We start from the raw sequence: 7,717 nt of genomic DNA, 5'->3' as shown, positions 1-7,717 counted from the left end.
AGATTGTTGTTTTTTCATCATGGATTAACCAAGAAAGATGCTCAGCTGGTGATCTGCTTAGATCTGACAAGCTCTTACGAGCTCAGACATATGATGAGGGTAAGACAGAATTCCTAAAGAAATATTCGGGAGGTATAAATTTCTTGCCAGGTATAGTTCCAGAATTACGTATGATTGTGGATCTTATGACACAACATACCACATTCCTGTCGTAGGTGAAATAACAGCAGATGTGTCCACAATTAAGAGAACACTGTTAGCCACTATAGAAATCTCAAATTGGGTAACAGCTGGTGGGAAGATGTCACCAATGCATGTCGCAGACATCCTTGGTTATGTAGCTGCACTGTCTAAATTACCTGATTGGGTGTTAAAAAATGCTAAAACTGTAGCATATACCTCAGGAATGTGTTTGTTAGATTTTATGAACGAGGTAGAGATGAACTGTAGCAAAGCAGGGGCGAGTGGAATATCACAACCCAATACAACCAGAATGAGAATTACAGACACAATGGCAGCCACGAATACATCTTGCCCAAGTACAGAACAAAGATCATTGCAACCCGAAAACAGACAAACCAAACAACAGCTGACATCAAGGCTGCGATCTCAAACACCAGGCCACAGGCAACCTCAAAAGTTTGCACGTAGTCGAGGCAGAAATCATGTCACAGAAAAAACAAAACATGGAAAGTCATCTCGAGGGCCACATTTGGGAGCTCGGTCCACTCTATGTTGTTATTGTGCGAATCCTGGTCACATGATATCTGAATGTTACATTAAGCTTAGGGAGGATCAAGACAAAGAAAGATGGATGAAACCATATTGCCGAAAACATAAAAACACAGGACATTGTAAAACAGTTGAAAGGATAGTATCTGATTTCTAAGCCGGGGGAAGGGCATGCCGCTACAAAAAACGACCATACATAAAGAAAGCCAAGTTTAAAGTGCACATTGGAAGCATACTGAGATTCCTGTGAAGATAAAAACATTTCATTATTCTTAGATTCAAGATCTTCAGTGAATTTAATAACACAAGAGGAATTAGAGAGGATTTTTAGAAATAAGAAAGTAATCTTCGTGGAGGAATCTGCTTTAGATTTACATGCTGTAGATGGCAAACAAATAATCGTAAAGGGCATGATACAGTTAGACATCAGTTGTACAGATACTATGAGACCAGTCTCCGCTATTTTCTATATACTAGAGAACTTAGCAGTAAGAGCTAACATTTTGGGTTTGAGAGCTATGAGGAAAAAGAATATAGTTTTACTCCCACAAATGAATGGGATACAACATGATAATGAATCCATAGAGGAATTTTCACCAGAACTGTCACCCAACAATGGCAGAATATCGAAGGGAGTTGGAACTATCAAACACCTAAACAGAACTACTGAGTCTGACGAGGGTACACATGCACTCACACCATCCCCTTTGCCCAGGGACCGAGGTGACAGTAAACTCCCAACATTATTTCCCGCACATCTCGCCAATGATGTAGTTATTCTGCCTAATTCATATATGAAAGTCACCATAAAGAGTAAACTGAAGACTGGTACTGTTCTTGTCTTTGAAGAATTACGTAAAGTGAAAGGACTCTCGGTGGAGAACGCCTTATATCAGGTGAATAACGAAGGGGAATCTCATGGGTTCCTAATCAGATGAGTGGAGTAGTGCAAATAAAAAGAGGAAATTGTGTATGCAATTTAGAGACATGTCCTGCTCCTATATGGGAAATAACTATAGCAAGAACTTCAGGTAGATAAAACTGACGAACAGAGAATGCATAAAGAAGAATTTGATTCACTCAGGAAATTTTGATGTGGAAAATGATCTACTTGATATATTACAAAAACACCGACAAACTGTGGCATTACCTGGAGAACAATTAGGGTGTACCAACTTGATCAAACTTAACCCTTGTGTGGTGTTCATGTTTTTGTTATGCAGCCAATGTTTGCGGATCTGGTGGACTCACCGCATTATTGGGTTTATGAATCAATACAGCCATAACAATTTCTGTAAAAATACCAGATGTTTACTTTATCCCAAATGCAGACAATAAAGACAGCATATATGGTTAATAATAATATGCTTAGGAGCTCCTGTCCCAGCTTGTGTGAGGTAAAAAAGTTATTGCATGTGATGTTGTGTCCACTGAGTCCTTGTGTCATGTCCAGGACAACTTTCATCCCTTGGTTCTTCCCAGGGGCTCCTCCATCTGGCCTCCTTGTATACACCTGCAAGTTCCATGCATATGATGATGCAGCATCACAGGCAGCCCAGATCTTTATTCTGTATATTGCGGGTTGTGATGGTATGTACTGCCTGAAGGGGCAGCGGCCCCTAAATGGCACCAGCTGCTCATCAACAGTGACATTAGGGCCAGGGTAGTAAAACAGAGGGAGGCAGTGCACTCACTTGTCCCACACTGTCTTGATGGCAGCAAGTCTGTCTCTCTGCCATCGAGCTAGTGTCATCTCGCGGTTATCAAAGCGGATAATCCTGGAAATAATGTGAAAATTTTCCAGAGACATTTTGGCACGGAAAAATTCTCTGCCAGTTTCTGCATCCCACAGGGATTCTGTGGATTCCCCTTTAGATCTGAAAACTCCAGCCAGGATAAGAAGCCACAGACCCGAACACCACACAAGGGTTAAACGTACATCAGGACACATAACCAATATATGTACCAGTTAATAGGGTAATACACTCACGACGTACCCTTGCAAATCAATATTTTGATGAAGTGCTACAACTGGGTATTATTAAGCCATCAGTCTCTCCGTGGAATGCCCCATTATTTTTTGTGTCCAAACGAAATGGACAAATGCATGCGGTAGTCTATTACCGTAAATTAAACCAACACACAATCCCAGACCGGTTTCTTATGTCATTATTAAGTGACGTTTGCAAAATATTGGATCAGAAAATAATGTATTTTACACAATTGACTTGCTTAATGGCTATCACCAAATTTCCCTGATCAAGAGTCATGCAAATATTCTGCTTTCTCTACAAAAACAGGGCATTGCCAATATAAACGAATGTCGGTGGGGTTAAGGACAGCACCAGACACATTCCAAGATGCATGAATTGTGTACTGTCTGGAATGCTAGGAAATGGAATGTTCGTCTACTTGGAGCCATCATAACTGCAACACACACAATAGATGAACATCTACAGAAATTAGACCAGCTCCTACACAAGTTAGCCAATGCTGGTTTGAAAATTAAGCTGTCTAAAAGCAAATTTTGCTTTAAGGAAATAAAATTCTTAGGCCACAGACTAGATGCACAGGGGATCCACACATCTGAGGACAAAATACAAGCAGAAAGGGATTTCCTTGAATCCACAAATGTAGATGAAGTAAGAAAATCTTTAGGTCTGGCTGGCTATTACAGACCTTTCATAAATCAGTTCTCTTATATAGCAGAACCATTATTCCACCTACTTAAAAAAAGTAAAACACATGCTGTATTTGAAGGGAGAAAGAACAAAAACTAGCATTTAATGAATTAAAAGATAAACTGCCATGTGAACCTTGCTTGGCCTTTCCTAATTTCAGAAAACCATTAATAATTTGCACAGATGCATCTCTTAAAGGATTAGGGGCCGTATTGATGGAAGAAGATAAGCGTGGAAAAAATCAACCAATTGCAATCGCTAGCAGACAAATATAATGTGCGGAGAAAAATTATTGCACTACACACCTAGAGGCACGTCCAGTGGTTTTTGCATTACAAAAGTTTCGAGATTTGGTTTATGGTTACGAAATTCACCTATTCACTGGCCATAAACCGCTAGTGGGCATGTTCCAAGAAAAACTCCTCTCTGGGAGGAGAGCAAGATGGAAATATACGGTTGAAAACTATTATGTACATATTCACTTCATCCAAGGCAAAATAAATATAGTCACTGATGCACTATCTAGGAACCCGATGACAATTCATGTCACAACATTAGGTCTAAAGGAAAACATCCCAAACCATGATGAAATCTCGAAAGCTCAGAGAATTGATCCAATATGGTCTAAAGTTATATACAAGTTGGAAAGTGGCGAGGACCCAAGCCACAAATAGCACTCGAACAATTCACAGTAGTCGACAATGCCTTATATAGGATCAACCAAGGACAACAAAACCATGTAAGAAATAATAAACAATTAGTGCAACCTAATGAAATGATACCTCACGTATTAAGGACGATACACGATAGTCCACATGCAGGACATCCTGGCAATGACAGAACGGTTAGACAAGCCCGGATGTTATACCACTGGCCATCATTATAAAAAGATATATAAAGTCATATAGACAGATGTGAGCCATGTGCGAGACACAAAGGCTACACGTTAACAACTGCACTATAAGGAAATATCCTCTACTTAACCAACCATGGGACGTTGTCACGATTGACTTATCTTACAATAATAATCAATATTTTTTCGTTGCTACAGATCATTTCTCAAGATATGTGATTTTAGTCCCAATTAAAGATAAGACAGCAGAAACAATGGCAAGGGCAATCATAGATAACGTCATATGTAGGTTCACCACACCAAAGTAAATGATAATGGAGGTGAGTTTAATTCTGAATCTTACAAGAAATATGTAAACAATACAATATAAAAAAGGTAAATGTCTTAGCCTATCACCCAGCACCTAATGGGTTTGTAGAGTGACAAAACAAAAAAGTATTGGATGTGCAATGACACATTTTCAGTTAAAATTATGCAAGCTGAGTTAATTGGTTAACCAGAGTAGAAGCCTTAATTAATAGAGCAGTTAATAAGTCTATAGGAGACACACCACATTTTTAAATCTACGGGACACACAAGAAATTACCTTACGAAATTCTAGAAGGTGGAAATTTGCCTCTATACAATTATGACGATTATCGTAAACTCTGTTTGAGTGAAATCCAGAATATACACAAAAGGGTGAAGAAACAATTATCGACGTCCAAGGAAGAAATGATGGAGTCATTCAATAAAATGGCAAAAGAATCCAGTATCAGCTTAGGAGACATTGTCTATGGTATCATCCACACTTGAGACAATAAACTATCACCAAAATTTGAAGGCCCATACAGGGTAATTAAGAAGACAGCAAACAAGGTAGTAATTTGGTCATTGTCGAGTGGCGAAGACAAACGAATTCATAGTGATCATTTAAAAAAGGTTCCAAGGAATTTAGCCAGGAATTATGCAACCTTGGACACCACCGAAAAACTGAACATAAACAATGAAAATAAACTAGAAGAAATCAATACATACAAAAATTAAGATTGCACAACAAACAAACAAAAACAGGTGCAGCTGTTGCTACAAATGCCACAATACAGCATTTACATGATCTAGGTATCGATTTAAACTCCTATAAGTGAAACAATGAGCAAAGTTATTGTTCTCCAAGAGCCAGTTGTAATGGGCATTTTCACTATCATCGACCTCAGCATGACTGGATTAGCTAATTAATAGACTTTTTTTTTTTCGGTAGGTAACGATGAGGGGACTTATACCATGGATTCTCATCTATATAACAAGAGGATCAGCCCACTTAGACCCTCAGCATATAGTAAGGCAAGGTTGCCTCATAGCCCCAGTGGCCTCGACAGCAATCGCTAAAGATATCAAGAGTACTAAAATTAGTTTGGACATCTTATATGAATTATTGGTATTGTTGGAGAACAGTGCCAAACTACTGAGGACACTAGAAGCTATGATATGAAGTTTTATTTCAGAAGTTCATAACACAAAGGAAGTGACTGACTTCATGAAGTTGGCAGAATGGAAATCAGAACAAGCAAAAAAGTACCATGCTCATCATGACCCAAGATATCCCATCTCGTGGAACGGAGAGGCACTTGGGGACATGAACAACACACATACACATAAGAGTCGCGGTTTGTTTGACCTGGGTGGTGCAGTTCTAGGGAATATTTTTTGATTGGCTACGAAAAGAGATCTTCAAGAAATAAACAACAAGTTTAATAAGATAGCTCAGGTATTAACACATCAACAGAAGCTAGCTGTCAATCATAACACAGCAATATTGACGATTGTGAAAAATCTCAGAGAGGCAGAAAGGATAACTCACCAGAGGGTGGACAAAATAAATGTAATGGAAGGAAACTTGACACTTTTTCAACACTTCTCAGTAATCATGGAACATAATGACATGATAATACTCCAGTTAGACAACACTAGAGCTCATTATCACGCTTTGATGAAAGGTATTGCAAATGCTGGTAATGGCAAGAGCACCATTATCCTACTTCCAGTTCACGATCTGCGTCAGTTAATCAGTCAAGGCATACATACACATGGTTTAAAACCCTTGTTCTGGGACAGGAATCTCATGCTATATTATCCATACTTCAAAGCGACTCTAATACCAACATCAGAAATAGTTCATGTACCATTCATAACAGATAATCTGTTCATAGTCTATGAAATATATCCTTTTCCTTCAAAGAATAATGATACCATGATCATCATCAACATCAACACCAACACCTAACTCATCATGGTCTCCAAGAGACAGGACATTTTCACTTTCGCTAGTGAATCAACGACTGAACGAAAGTGTCGTACATCTTTACATGCTGTTCACCTTTGTCCTGCGTACATTTTCACGTATCAGCTGGACCACTTTCTTGTGAAATGGCTGTCATAGAAAATCATGACATTCATCAGCATTGCAACTTCACATTTGTTCCAGATAAACTCACCCATTATCAATGCATTAGGCATTCACAGTTTTTCTACTTCACTCATAAGACATCGCTGTCGTAATTTTTCCAAGTACACCACCGTCTCATACTCCAGCTTCAGGATTATACTCATCCATAGCACCTTACAATTGTGCTGTACTTACACCATCTTTGTCCACCTTAGCTACAAACAATCACTATGCCATCCTTAATCAAACACACAAACACTTCCAACCACTACCTGAGTTGGATTTAAACATGAGCACAAATATTAAGATGACGTCACCAAAGTCTGAAAATATGCAGTTAACCCACTCACATAACATAAGTTTGCAATAAGTTTCGTGCCCTCCCACAGAACCAAAACCCCACTCAGACTGCCTCAGCTCACGCGGAAAGGAAAAAAATTCTATGGCCCATCATCTTCGCTGATGTTCATACTATCAGATAAGCAAAAAAAAAAAAAAGATGAATAAATGTACAGAAATGAAGAGAGAATAAATCTTATTCAGGTGAAAACTATCTATCTATCTATCTATTGCCAGACGCCTCAATCCCGTTTGGGTTGGCCACAAACAAATCGCCTCCAAGTCGCCCTGTCCCCCGCCATTTCACTGCCCTGCTCCCAACTCACACCCCCCTCTCTCATATACCTCTCCACCCCATCCCTCCATCTCATCCGCGGCCTCCCCCTCCCTCTTCCCCCTTCCACCTCACTCACATACACTCTCTTCGTCAGTCTTTCACCCTCCATCCTCTCCACATGGCCAAACCACCTCAGCGTGTTCCTCATAACGCTTCCTATCACATCCACATCAACACCACAACGCTCCTTTATATCCTCATTCGTCAGCCTGTCTCTCCATGTGACTCCACAGGCTCCTCTTAAATAACTCATTTCCACTGCTCTCACTCTTGACTTGTGTCCTTCCAACAACGTCCAAGCTTCACTTCCGTACGTTAGAGTTGGTATCACAATACTGTCATGTAGTAAC

Source organism: Coenobita brevimanus, chromosome 13 (assembly GCF_032717465.1).
Source record: "Coenobita brevimanus isolate Jiangsu-jjx chromosome 13, ASM3271746v2, whole genome shotgun sequence".
Taxonomy (NCBI): Eukaryota; Metazoa; Arthropoda; class Malacostraca; order Decapoda; family Coenobitidae; genus Coenobita; species Coenobita brevimanus.
This window is presented reverse-complemented; position numbering follows the sequence as displayed.